The 14,088-nt window shown below is 36.4% G+C and overlaps 1 long non-coding RNA gene across 2 annotated transcripts; it reads left to right on the forward strand.

Moving 5' to 3' along the window:
- Positions 1–5,530: 5,530 nt before the first annotated feature.
- On the forward strand, positions 5,531–13,037 carry LOC138870090 (uncharacterized). Of its 2 annotated transcripts, XR_011400324.1 has the most exons (5): positions 5,553–5,705; positions 5,803–5,901; positions 7,355–7,432; positions 9,158–9,230; positions 12,724–13,037. It is a non-coding gene; the product is annotated as an uncharacterized lncRNA (long non-coding RNA). The 2 variants fall into 2 exon arrangements; XR_011400323.1 differs by lacking the exon at positions 9,158–9,230 and having other exon boundaries at positions 5,531–5,705.
- The last annotated feature ends 1,051 nt before the right edge of the window (positions 13,038–14,088 follow it).

Here is a 14,088-nt window from a genome sequence, read left to right on the forward strand (position 1 = left end):
AGCAGAGGAATGTGTCTGCTGCAACTCAGTTTCCTTCTACTTCTGCATCCTTTAATGTTAGAGAGTCCAGGCAGAGTTACCCTTCTAAAGTGAATTTTGAATCATCTAAACCAAATGTCACCTGCAAGTACTGTAAGAAACCTGGACATACTATAGAAAAATTCTACAAACTCCGTGGTTATCCCCCAAGTTTCAAGTTCACTAAAACTCCTAACATTAGAAAAACTGCTGCACATGTTGAGCTCACCAACCATCCTGAATCTAGGACTGGTGACATCCCTACTGAGCATGGTACTCTTCCACAGTCTGAAGATATGTCTGCTATCCCTGGGTTTACCAAGGATCAGTACTCTCAATTGATGATGTTACTTCAACAGTCACACCTGTCTCCTTCTCCATCTACCTCAAGCCTAATGGGGTCAGCCAATTTTGCTGGTGAGTTAATTCCTCCCGGTGTGTCTTATGGTGCATGTATGTTGACCAAAGTGGATCGTATAGTATGGATCATAGACTCTGGAACTTCTGACCATATGACTTCCACAAAAAGTTTACTCTTTAATGTCCAAACCTTACCTGTTCCATACCTTGTCTTTATTCCAAATGGTTATAAAGTCAAGGTTACCAATATTGGGTCATTGGCTCTATTTCCTAATTTGATATTGCACAATGTACTTTATGTTCCTAGTTTTTAGTATAATCTCATTTATGTCTACAAATTACTTTCTCATTCTGATGACATAGTACAGTTTACCAAGGCTGCTTGTACTTTATAGGGCCCTTCAGTGAGGAAGCTAGTGGTACTTGGTAAGCTGGACAATGAACTCTACAAGTTGTTCCAGTCTCTCATTGCTCCTAATCCAGATTTTCCCCCTAATCATTCTGCTCTTTCAAATATTTCAATTTCTAACTCTTCTGTTCATGCTAATGTAATTGATGAATGGTCACCTGTAAATACCATATCAGCTATTGATAATATGAATAAAGCTGAAGTTGTTTGGCATTACAGACTCAGTCATATTCCTTTCTCCAAGCTGAAAACTATATCTGCTTTAAATTGTAAATTTCCTCTTAAACAATCCTTTAACTGTCCTGTTTGTCCATTAGCCAGGCAAACAAGACCGTCTTTCCCTGATAGTAGTATACAGTCCACTCACCCATTTCAGTTAATTCACATAGATACTTGGGGACCTTATCACACACCCACATATAATGATTCCAAATATTTCTTGACCATTATTGATGATTTCTCAAGGGCCACTTGGACCCATCTTATGGGAGCCAAGAGTAATGCTTTTGATTTACTCAAGGCTTTCATTGCCATGGTTGAAACTCAATTCCATACTAAGGTTCAGGCTGTCAGAAGTGATAATGCCTTAGAATTGGGGTCTACTACTTCAGGTTCTATTTTCTTCTCTGAAAAAGGAATTCAACATCAGATTTCCTGTCCACACACTCCTCAACAGAATGGAGTGGTGGAAAGGAAGCACAACCATTTGCTTGAAATTGCCAGAGCCCTGTTGTTTCAATCCCATCTTCCCATTAGATTCTGGGGTGACTGTCTTCTAACTGCAACCTACTTGATCAATAGATTTCCATCCCCTCTCCTGAATCACAAAAGCCCTTATGAGTTGTTATATGGTTCTGTTCCCTCTTACTCTCATCTTAAAGCCTTTGATTGTTTGTGTTACTCTACTGTAACTAAGTTGCACAAGGACAAATTTTCTCCCAGATCTATCCCATGTGTATTTGTGGGTTATAACTTTACTAAGAAAGGTCATAAACTCTATAGCCTCACCTCCAAAACCTGCTTCCACTACAACAAATATGATATTTAGCTACAAAATTTTTAGCTACTATACAAAATTTGTCACTAATTGTTAACTTTTTGTGACGAAAGTTACCTTTTTGTGTCTAAATACACGAGTCACATACTTTTAGTGACGAAGTACAAAATTTTGTAGCAATGTTTTGTCCACTAATGTTTCCCTCCAAAAAATGAGTTGGCGCCATTTACTAAGAAATATTTAGCTACAAAGATAATGCTATTAGTGACGAAACTTTTTTTGCATTGACATCGTATATCATTCGTGACGAAATATCTTTTGTCTTAATAAATGCTTAAATTCAGATACGAAAAAGTTTTGTCACAATTTTGTTTTTGTTAAAATAGCAAAATTTAAAAATTTGTAGCTAAATAATGCGAACTTTAGCTACAAAACATCGTACTTATTGTGACCATAGTTTTTGTCACTAATAAAGTAGATAATTTGTGACGATCATTTTGTTGTCCTTATATAATACTTAATTTAGCCACGATGAGGTTTTGTCTCAAAAAATATAGTATCTAGCTAGCTACAACTAGAAATTCGTCACAACTCACTCAATTTTTTGTGATAAATATTAGATTTCATATTTGGATGTACTAATATAGGGATGATATTCAAATTTTATAACAAACTTTTTCTAATAAGATTTCCTACCAAAAAAATATTAAATACCATTTACGGATTAATATTTACCTACAAAAATGAAATTGCTGATCACACATTATTTTATCGTTGACCTTGTGTACGATTTGTGACGAAAATAAAAATATTTATTTCAAGTTGTTACAATTAAATTCAGAAAGAAGAAAAAAGGTTAGTAACCACCTATTGGTTTTTATATTATGATAATTAGAATTTATAGTCAAATTGTGCATTTTTTGGCCATGAAAAATCTTGTACCTATTCATGGTGATAATTGTTGGTATTATTTATCTAAACGGGGGGAGGGGGGGGGGTTGATTGCATTATTTCACAGAATTTACAAAATTATGTGTCTAATTAACTACAACTAGAATTTCTAACACTATAAAAGCAAAAAAGAAATATATTCAAATATGCCACTGAACTTTGAGAAAGACCCAAATATATTATGTGTCAATAGTTGAGGTCAAATATACTCAATGTTGTTACATAATTTGTTTAAATATACCCTTATTCGAAGATGTCCAACATGTGATTTTTATTTTTATTTTTTGCAAGGGAAAAAGGCTCAGAATTGACTTTAAACTGGCGTACATTACAAACAGTTTGACATATAACTATATATAGTCAAACATCTCTATCATAAGTATACTCTATTATAACGACCCAGTCGGTCGTTTCATGAGTTACCGCTCTGTTTCCCCCAATTCTGCTTTTTATTGCCTTGTTCAGCTGTATTTTGTGTTATCAGGTTGGTTGGCTCGGGTTGGAAGAGGTTTTGGTAAGGTTTGAGGCACTTAGTCTCTTTTGAGTAAGCTTAAGTTGGAAAAGTCAACCGGATGTTGACTTATGTGTCAAAGGGCTCGGATTTAAGTTCCGATAGCTTCGGGAGGTAATTTGGGTTTTAAGAGTGTGATCGGAATGTGTTTTGGAGGTACAAAGTAGATTTAGGCTTGAATTGGCGAAATTAGAATTTTTGCGTTTTCCGGTTGATAGGTAAGATTTTGATATAGGGTTCGGAATGGAATTCCGGAAGTTGCAGTAGGTCCGTTGTGTCATTTGAGATGTGTGTGCAAAATTTCAGATCATTCGGACGTGGTTTGGTAGACTTTTTGATCGAAAGCGGAATCTAGAAGATTTTGGAATTCTTAGGCTTGAATCCGATGCAAATTTGCTGTTTTGATGTTGTTTTGAGTGTTCCAAAGGTTGGAACAAGTTTGAATGATATTATGGGATAGGTTGGAATGTTTGGTTGAGGTCCCGAGGGTCTCGGGTGAGTTTAAGGTGGTTAAACGGACCATTTCATGTTGAAAAAAATTGTAGAAAAATCTGTTGTAGTGTTTCAGACAGCAGTGCCTCGCGTTTGCGAGTGGACCCTCGCATTCGCGAAGGGCTAGAGTGTGAGGCTGAAGGTTTGTCCTTCGCGAAGGAGGTCCCGCATTCGCGAAGGATTGGGGTCGTCAAGCTACGTGTTCGCGAGAGGAGAGCCGCGTTCGCGATGGGCTGGGAAGCTGAGCTCTCGCGTTTGCGAGGGTGGAGACGCGTTCGGGAAAAAGGGATTTTGTTCAACTTAAATTTGAACTTAACGAATGCGAGGCTTTGACCACGTTTGCGATAAAGAAATGTTAAGTGCTGGGCAGAATGTTTAAAAGACCTATTTCCGCGATTTGGGGTCTAAGTTCCTCCATTTTTGGGCGATTTTGAAGCTTTTTGAAGGGGATTGAAGAAGGAATCAAGGGGGAACACCTTGAGGTAAGATTTATGGACTTAACACTCAATCCTAATGTAATTTATACCTAATTAATCATGAAAATTGTTGAATTTAAGCCTAAATATTGAAGAACTATGGCTTGTAATTGAAGACCTAAAATTAGGGATTTGAGGGACCATTTGTGATTGGATTTTGATGATTTTGATATGAATGAACTCGGGGAGTGATAAGGAGTCTATTGATATAATTTTTATCGGGATCCGAGATGTGGGCCTGGGGGTCGGATTTGGCCAATTTTGGGATTTGTGTTGTAATTTGATTTCTTTCGAGTGAGCTTTGTTACCTTAGCATATTTTGATGGGTTTGCACTAATTTTGGTTAGATTTGGAGCATCCAAAGGCCGATTCGAGAGGCAAAGGCATCGCGGGCTAGAGTTTGGACCGGATAGAGGTGAGTAATGATTGTAAATATTGTCCTGAGGGTATGAAACCCAGAATTTTACATCGTTGTGCTCTATTTGGTTGAGATAAAATATTCAATTGTTAAGTTCATAGACTTCCTTTAGAGAAAACTAACGGATACCCTTGCTGAAAGTTGGCAAAAATCTTCGCCACTTGATCAAGCGTTATATTACCAGAAGTGACTGAAATCTAACAATCAAGCTACAATTATAGATTTCTTTCATTAAATTTGAATTTTTTTTGTATCCAATTAGTTTTCCAATATATATGTGTATTAGATAGTTTAATTATTTGTAGGCACAATAAAACTAGTTACCATGGATTTTAATAATACATTAGCTTTTTTTAAAAATTTAATTTGTAAAATATGAATATATTTTGAGATTTTAAATTTAAATATTTTATTTTCTTTTATTACATAAAATGTTTGAAAAAATGACTATTTTTATAATTTTGTATGTAACAGTCAAACAATATCTAAATGTAAAATAATATTACAAGTGTATAATAATCATTTCGCTAAAGGATATACAAACAAACAATATTATTATAGAGAGATTTGACTATAATTAAAAAACTTGGCTGATATATTTTGTTTGTTATTTAATAAAATTTAAAATATAATAAATTGGCAACAATACATTTTTATTGTTGCCAAAACGTTTGGTATTGTTGGTGAAACACTTGATTTTCTCTACAACTAATTACGTATATTTAGGGGCTACTGTGACAATATATATATATATATATAAGATAATTTACTAAAAATTTATAAATATTTAACGATAAATTTAATTATGATCATAAATTTACTTAAGGCAGTTGTAGGAAATCATAAACTTGTATGGAGTATTGAATAAAAAAATTAGGACCTAAATTTTGGCGTAATTTTTTTTGTTTCTTTTCAACTTTCCGCCAAAAAGCAAATGCGACAAAACTTTTTTTTTCCTCATACTTTTCACGTTGGCTCTAGGTTTTCTCCTTTCAATTACACAGTTACAATTGAAATTTTTGTTTGGTATCTCTCTTCATGTTCCCACCTCAAAATCTAGCTTACTTCTGAAGGTTAATTTATCTCCTCTTTTGTTAATGTATTTATATTGAAGAACAATTTTAAGAATTCAAACAATCACTCAAATTCTTTACAATCTTATTTATTTAGGGGATTTTGTTCTTCGTTTTGTGTTTTTGGGAAGATTTTAATCATCCAAAGTCCATCGAAGATATGTACAAAACAATTACGCCTACTTTCTACTCCAAGGTTTGTGTTAGGGTTTCTCTTTTTGCTCCGAATCGTTGTCTTTCCATACAGTAAATAAGTAATTTTAATTTGTGATAGCCATCTTGCTTTTGAGAAAATGAGGAATAGGTAAACATGAATCGACCATTTATGCTAATTTTAAGAATTCCTCTGTTATGCTCTTACGTGAATAGGACAAGTGCTTTGCTTTGCTAGTTTCCAATTTTCACAATTTTCCTATCGTATTGATATGGGTAGTGGGTAAGATCAAGAAATCTTTATTCTTTCTTTAGCTCTTCCTAAATTTCTTTTTGGTATTTCTTTGTTAAGCATATGATTTCCCAAAATGTCAAAATGGGTATTGGGTAGTTGAATATATTTGAAGTATCACTTTAAGTTTTTCATGAAAAATTTTACTTTCAACATTTTCTAACTTTATTTAGTGTATTTTGGTAGTTTATGATGTAACATACAATGTGCATTTAGATTAAAAATATGAGGAAAGATAAATATCATGTGTAACCTATTATAATTGCAGAACTTGTTCATAGTTTTGTTTTATACTTTGCCAATTACTAGGTACTAGTCAGCCATATTAAAAGTTAGAGCTATAATAGTTATACCTGCGGTAACTTTTCTAGTAAACTTGGAATCAGATATCCTAGAAAAACAGAGTAGAATTGTCGTCGGTCTTCCTTTGACAACTCTTTCTATAAGCTTAGTAGTCTAGCTATAGATTACAATTGAAAGTTAACACCAATCACCAATTCATATCAGGATTATCTTTAGAGGGAAAGATAATATTTTGAGAAAATCTCATCTTTGAGATCCTTAGGCACTGTTGGAAGGAGGTTTAGCAGCAGTTGTTATAACACTTTTGCTCGACAAGCTCAACACCACCATTGGATTATCTCTTAATCATCAAGTGCTTTCAGATGAATCTTTTCGGATTGTATCTCTATTTTCTTGAAAAATGCTATTTTTATTCTTCCCTTTTTCTGCTTTTAATTGCCTAATGCATAAAATAGGGTATAAATTCAAAAAATTAATTTGGAAGTGGCTAATTCTTATTAACGTTTTAAGTCCTCTTTTCTGCTAAATTTGTTGTATTTTGCATCATTAGTTACCCTCATTGAAGTAGTTGCTTCCAATTTAGTCTCTTAGGAAGTGAAGGTGAACAAAATATAACAAGTCCAAGAGCCTCTCACAATTTTTGTTTCACTTTAATATTTCTGGATTTATACTCTGGTTATGTGATTTATATGCAGTAATAATTTACAAACAACTGTAGTTACATTTGCAATGAAGAAAAATGAAAGTCACTGTGTATAAGATGCTTGGAAGTAGGGGCAAGTAAGAAAACCATTATCGGCTCCATTTTGGTGCTCAAGTGAAATGTGTAGGTATTATTATCAGCTTCCTACTGTTCTTGATTTTTATATCCTAATCATTCTGTTTTTCTTGTTATTATCAGCTCCAACAAATTTGTTTTCTTGTTCAACATTTCGAGGGTCAACTGCCACCTAATTTTTCCAACTCTTGAATCAATCAGGTAAATTTACTACAAGTTACTATTCTATAGAGTATTATTTTTAATTTGATATACTATTCATGGTTGAAGGATTGATTTGATTTTTTATATATAAAATTACCAATAATTGCTAAACATCCGTAGTTGCTACTATAAGTAGAAGAGGAGGTATGGAAATAGGACTGTTAAATATTTTAAGTGCCTTTAAAACTGAGAATTGGTGTAAGGGATTAACAGAGTACTTATACTTTATCTTTCTTCTAGTTTGGGAAGCTAGATGTGTTCAAGTCTTCTTGACCTTTGGATTTATGGAAATAATTTAGCTATTTTGACATTGAACAAAAAAGGAAAAAACGACGAAACCCAACTAAAACTACGCTTATTGCATTTTTGTGACGATCGAAAGGGGTCATCACCTGTTTCTAATTGAAATCTGTCTCCAAGACCCTGAAAACCTCATTTAAAGCCGCCTCGATTTATGTGCGCAGTCCGGGCGCGTAGCCGAAAAGCTTAAATGTGAAATCTTGTGAAAAATCGCTAAGTTTTGACCTCGAAATGAATAAGTTTGACTCCGGTCAACATTTAGGTAAACGGACCCGAACCCGTGATTTGACGGTCCCGAAGGGTCCATAGGTAAATATGGGACATGGGCATATGCCCGGAATCGAATTCCGAGGTCCCATGCCCGAGTTATGAATTTTTAAGTGAAATTGTTTACTGAAAATATTTAAAGAAAATTGAAATGAAATCTGATTAGAAAGCAATGGTATCGGGTCCGTATTTTGGTTCCGGCGCCCGGTACGAGTTTTATATATGTTTTGAATCACTCCTGTAAAGTTTGGTAAAAAACGGACGTCGTTTGACGTGATCCGGACCCAAATTGGGAAAATTGATGTTTAAAAGAAAATCTAAGAAATTTCATGGATCTTGAGGCTCAATTCGATGTTCACGAGGTTATATTGGTGATGTGATCACACGAATATGTTCGTAGGGTATTTTTGAGGTAGTGTGCATGCTTGGTTTAGAGTTTCGAGGGCTCGGGTGAGTTTCTAGTAGGTTCCGGGATGCCTTAGGCTTTAAAAGATCAGATGTTGCAGGTTCAGAAACTTTGACAAGTCTCTGAACCCTTTTGTGCGGCCGCGAAGGGGCCAGCGCGACTGCGGTCGCCTTTGCGCTGCCCGCGGTGGGTGTTGCACGGCCGCGATCGGCCTTGCGCGGTCCGCGCAGGGCATAGATCCACAGGCCTTCAGGAAGCCTGTGCGGCCGCGGTCCTTCTTGCGCGGTCCGCGGTGGGAACTTCAGAGGGGTATAAATACATGTGAATTTCAGTTATTTTACACTTTTCAAAACCCCAAAACATAAGAGGCGATTTTCCAAACAACGTTTCTTCTCCGAAATGATTGGTAAGTGATTTCTAACTTATTTTCTTCACTTCTTAACACCTTTTAACATGGTTTCAACTTCAAATCAAAGATTTTCATGAGGAAATTGGGTGATGTGGGTAGAACCTAGGTTTTTCTAAATTTAGGGATTTGGACCTCAATTTGAGGTCCGATTTCAAAACAAACCATATATTTAAATTTATGGGGGAATGAGTAATCGGGTTTTGGTTCGAACCTCGGGTTTCGACCACGTGGGCCCAGGGGTGATTTTTAACTTTTGGGTAAAACTTTGGAAAACTCATTTTCATGCATTGGGGTTGACTCATTTAGCATTTATTGATGTAATTAAGCAACTTGTGACTAGATTCGAGCGGATTGGTGGTGGAATCAAGAGGTAAAGCTATAATTGAGACTTGAGTGGTGTTCAAGGCATCGAGGTAAGTGTTTGGTTTAACCCTAGCTTGAGAGATTAGGAGTTGAGTTATATTTGCTACTTGCTTCTTGTTGAGTACGGCGTATATGCATAGTGACGAGTATCTATACGTTGGTGTCAAGCATGACCGTGGATCTTAACTTGAAAGTTGTTGTGTTTTTGAATGACACCTTGTATACTTTGATTAATGGTCCTCTATGATTAAGTATTTCCATTAATTGAACTGAGTACTAGAAAACTGAGATTGGTTATAGCTGATTCTCCTTTGTCGGGATGACTATTTTGATATCCTTGTTCCCTTGCCGGAAAGTTATTATATTACTTATGTTCCCTTGCCGGGATTTTCTTGTGATTGTGAGATATTATGAAATGGGAGCGGGTGGTATGCCTACCACAAGATATTATGAAATGGGAGCGGGTGGTACGCCTACCACAAGATTGATGAAATGGGAGCGAGTGGTACGCCTACCACAAGATATTATGAAATGAGAGCGGGAAGTACGCCTACCACAAGATATTATGAAATGGGAGCGGGTGGTACGTCTACCACAAGATATAATGAAATAGGAGCGGGTGGTACGCCTACCACGAGATATGAGAAATGGGATCGGGTTGCATGCCTGCAACAAGAGGAAACTGAAAGGGAAAGTTGCCTTTAGTTTTCTTCATTTGAGATAGAACTTATAGTTCTAGCTTCCTTATTATTCCCTGTTATTTCTTTTAACTGCTATCCCCGAAGCATGTTCCCCTTCCCCAGCTTTAACTGCTTATTACTTATTTACTTTTCCGCCATATATTATATAAATACCTCGCCGGGGTTAGGCTAGACACTTACCAACACATGGGGTCGGTTGTGCTGATACTACGTGTGAGCACGTGATTTTTGCTTCACGGAAATTACTCCAAAAGAAATCAAAAAAATAAAACAAATCAATCTGTGTACAATTTTTAGAATTTATATGACATTTTGGTAATTATTTGGTCCGTAAATGCTTGCCGTTGTTGTGATTGATATATATATATATATATATATATACATGTTGCATGCGCATTCAAGATTTAATTGTGCATTTTGGAGTCAATTAAACCATGTTTTATTTTAAAAGAAAGAAAATCACAAAAATATGCATTTTTGTTGTGTTTTGTCATTTATGTGTGTCGTGGTGTAATTTTATTTTTAATTAAATATTTGACCTTGTGTGTTAATTGTTGTTAAGGTTTAACATTGTTGTAGGCTAATTTTGGTTTTACAAAATTATTTTAGAATTTTGTTGATTGTTAATTAAAGTAGAAAAAGAAAAGAGTTGAAAATAGTAAAGAATACCCGGATTTGAGCCAAAAATTGAGCTGAAAATCAGGCCCAAATAGCATCAAAAATCGGCCCAAGTCAGTCAGCCCAGAAGACCCGTCTCCCACGCCATCAAACGACGTAGTCTGATACCAGAACTACGTCGCTTCGATGACAGTCGATCCCAGCCGTCCATCTAGCCCTCATCCAACGGATGCAATCAATACCCATATCCAAAAGCCAAACCCGACCCAGAGATTGACCCACCGTCTCGTTAAGTGAACCAATCCAAACCATTGATCCTGATTGATCCAACGGCTAGGATTCGACTTTTGGCCCAGTATATAAATGATCCCAACGAACCCCGCCCCTATCCAAACACCCCCATAGTTTCATCGTCTCTCTCAGAGACGATCCCAAACACCCCCAACAACGCCACCAGTTACCATAGCTACACCACTGAACCTACAAACCACCCTGAACACGAATCCCTGGTCACTTAACTTCGAATCATCTCCAGGGTTCTCGAATCTTCGATCAAAGATTCGAGCCAAAACTCTAAATCATCTAATGAGTCCCAAATTCACACCAGCCACTCCCCTGACATCCCTTATACCTTAATCAACATTGGTTTCGTTCGAATCTAGGTAGAACTCTTCGAACCCCAAATCTGAGCTCAAGAACCCTAAAAATCGAATCCATGGGGGTCCGTCCAAATCAACAACAGATTGGGGTCTAATAGACCTTAATCGAGAACACTTCGATTAAAGTCCATTCGACCTCAAAGAAGTCCAGTCCGGTTCAGGCCTGGGTCATTTTTGATGCTTAAGCTTCCGAGGTAATTTTCTTTTCTTGCCTTCTATTCAGTGTTAAGTGTATGTTATGAGATATCTATTCGCTTCGACTAATGTCGTCAAATAGTTAAGTTTCGTAAGCTCCCTGCTAAATGTCCCGAATATTGAAATAATTTGGTGGCTTGTTTAGTCTATGTTGTTTGCCGATTGTGTGTTACATGTAATAGTTTGTATAGTCGATTTGAGTAACGTCGTCGAATAATTAAGTTTCATAAGTTCCATGTTCTGTCCGAAAACACATGAATCACCTGTGTGTTCTGTTTTAGCCTGCTTTTGTTGTCGACCGATTAGTATACGTTGTAACTCGCAAAGTCGAGTCGATACATATTGTCGTTTGTTTTTTTACAGTCTTGAAAGGCAACAACTTGATTCACACCATCTGATTAGCACCCCTGTTGGATTAAATTCGAGCCATTGGTTAAGCCTAAACTGAGAATTAAACATAGCTGTAATACCCTGAGTATTCAACCAGAAATCAGTCTTAAGGTGCAAGCTTATATAGGCTGTGATTCTAACTTCTGAGTTTAGGGTTAGACAGTAATAACAATGGATTAAAAGGGTAAGTTTGGTGAGTCTAAAAGGGTTTCAACAGGCCCTAGCTCAAGTCTGCCCAGTTGTTAATAATTAACCTTAGTTTAGTTGTTAATGGGGAACCAAACAGTGGAGCATGGGGGCTGACTAATAATACTTTAATCACCCATACCTCTTGAATAAAATAAAAGGACAAGTATGGGGAACAATATAACTGGCATCAAGAAAAGACATTTAGGCATGGGGAATTAAGGGGTATGGGCAGAAAAGACTGAAGGGATCCGGGCAGCTTGACTGGTTGGGATTGGTTTATAAATAGGCTGCTTTAGAACAATTAAGGGGGCTGGAAGATTATTAAGTGTTCAGAGAAAAAAAAAGGAGCAAAAACGAGGCTGCTTTTTTCCAACTTTGAGAGGTCAGTTTAGTTTTGAGAGCATAGACTGGTTTTTCTAATCCTAAGAGACCAAAGAGAGATTGAAAGAAGAAAAATCTGCTTTACTTTTACTGTTGAAATCAGTATTCACCTCTATTACTGTTGCATTGAGAGTTGTGGAAATTTGCTGAAAGTCTGTTGGTCCATCTTCTGTTGCAAACTCAAGGTTTGGTCATATTGTGGTGGTTTATATTGCTGTTGGGGTATTTGGGTTGTATTCTGGGATTTTCTGGTGCATTTGGTGTTGCTGTGTGACATTTTCTGAAGCTATTATTGGGTTTTAATCTACTGTTGGGCTATTTTTGGCTGCTGCTGTGTTGCTGAATTTGCTGTTGTGCCATTGCAACTGCTGCTGACTTCTTTCTCTACTCTGTTTCTGTTCTTCTATCAGGTACACGCCTTTACCATGGCTGTTGTAAGCCGGAAAAATGTGAAGCATGAATGTATGTGAAAAATTGAAGTTGAAATGAAAACCAGAAAAGCAATCTGTTTTGTTTTTGTCGTTATTGTTTTGTTTAGTTACTTAAGGCATTACTGAATCTGTAATTTGTAAAAATTTAGTTTCGTCATTCTAGTTGTTTGTAAGGGACTGTAGAAACTGCTATGCGTTAGATAATGTGTTGGAATAACGTAGTTTAGCTCGTATTCAAACAGAACTTGATCATGTAATGGATGTTTGGGTATAACTTCCGATAATTTGCAAAATGGCACTTGTGGTTTGATCCCTGAAATAGGTAGTAAGTTGTTAACTAATCTCAGATTATAGCATGATTGTTTGAGTTCTTGGTCAACTAGATCGTAACATTAATCTTACCCTCAATTGTTACTCAAAAAAGGTACTGTAACGCTTTAAGGAAAAAGAAGCATAGTTGTAAGTCTGAGATTGCTAGTTAAGGTAGCAAGCAAGGATAGGCACGCGTGAGTTGGTGAGCTAGCAATTTTTGGTGGCTCGAATCATGCCAGGATTCCGACACGTTTTACTTTGTAACGACATTTCGGAACTAATCAAATCTGCAAAAGTTATTAAAGGGCCCAGACTTTTCAAGCATGTGAACTAATTAGGACTTTGTCTTCTTTCATGTTTAGAGTCAAATTTAATAGAAAATCTTAGCCACTTTTAGGATTGCCTTTTAATAATAAGAATGAGATGAGCCTCGCAAAAAAAAAAAATAAAAAAAAAATCAAATTGCGGGGCCCTCAGTAAATATTTGTTTTAAAATTACTTAGACTCCGGGATGGACCGTTTAGCAAAATTTCACGGACCTACCCAAAACAATGGTGCGTTAGTCGCTTTAGGCGCGTATTTAATAATGTTATCTTCTTAAACTCGGGTGCGCATTTCATGCGACCCAAATCCAAATCCCAAAACATTGAATAAAACTGTGTTCCGGATTGCGGGTGCATTTCATGTGACGCAATCCAAAGACATGTTTTTAGACGATGTTCACATTCTTTTTTAAAATATAATAATAAAGGCGGTAAATAGTTAAAACTTGCACAAGAGCGCATAATTGTATAAAATCAGATAAACAAGCCGAACATGACAGTTGAGCGACCGTGCTAGAACCACGGAATTCGAGAATGCCTAACACCTTCTCCCGGGTTAACAGAATTCCTTATCCGGATTTCTGGTTCGCAGACTGTAATATGGAGTCATTCTTTTCCTCGATTCGAGATTAAATTGGTGACTTGGGACACCCTAAACCTCTCAAGTGGCGACTTTGAAATAAATAAACGAATCCTGTTTCGATTGTCC

Source organism: Nicotiana sylvestris, chromosome 6 (assembly GCF_000393655.2).
Source record: "Nicotiana sylvestris chromosome 6, ASM39365v2, whole genome shotgun sequence".
Classification (NCBI taxonomy): Eukaryota; Viridiplantae; Streptophyta; class Magnoliopsida; order Solanales; family Solanaceae; genus Nicotiana; species Nicotiana sylvestris.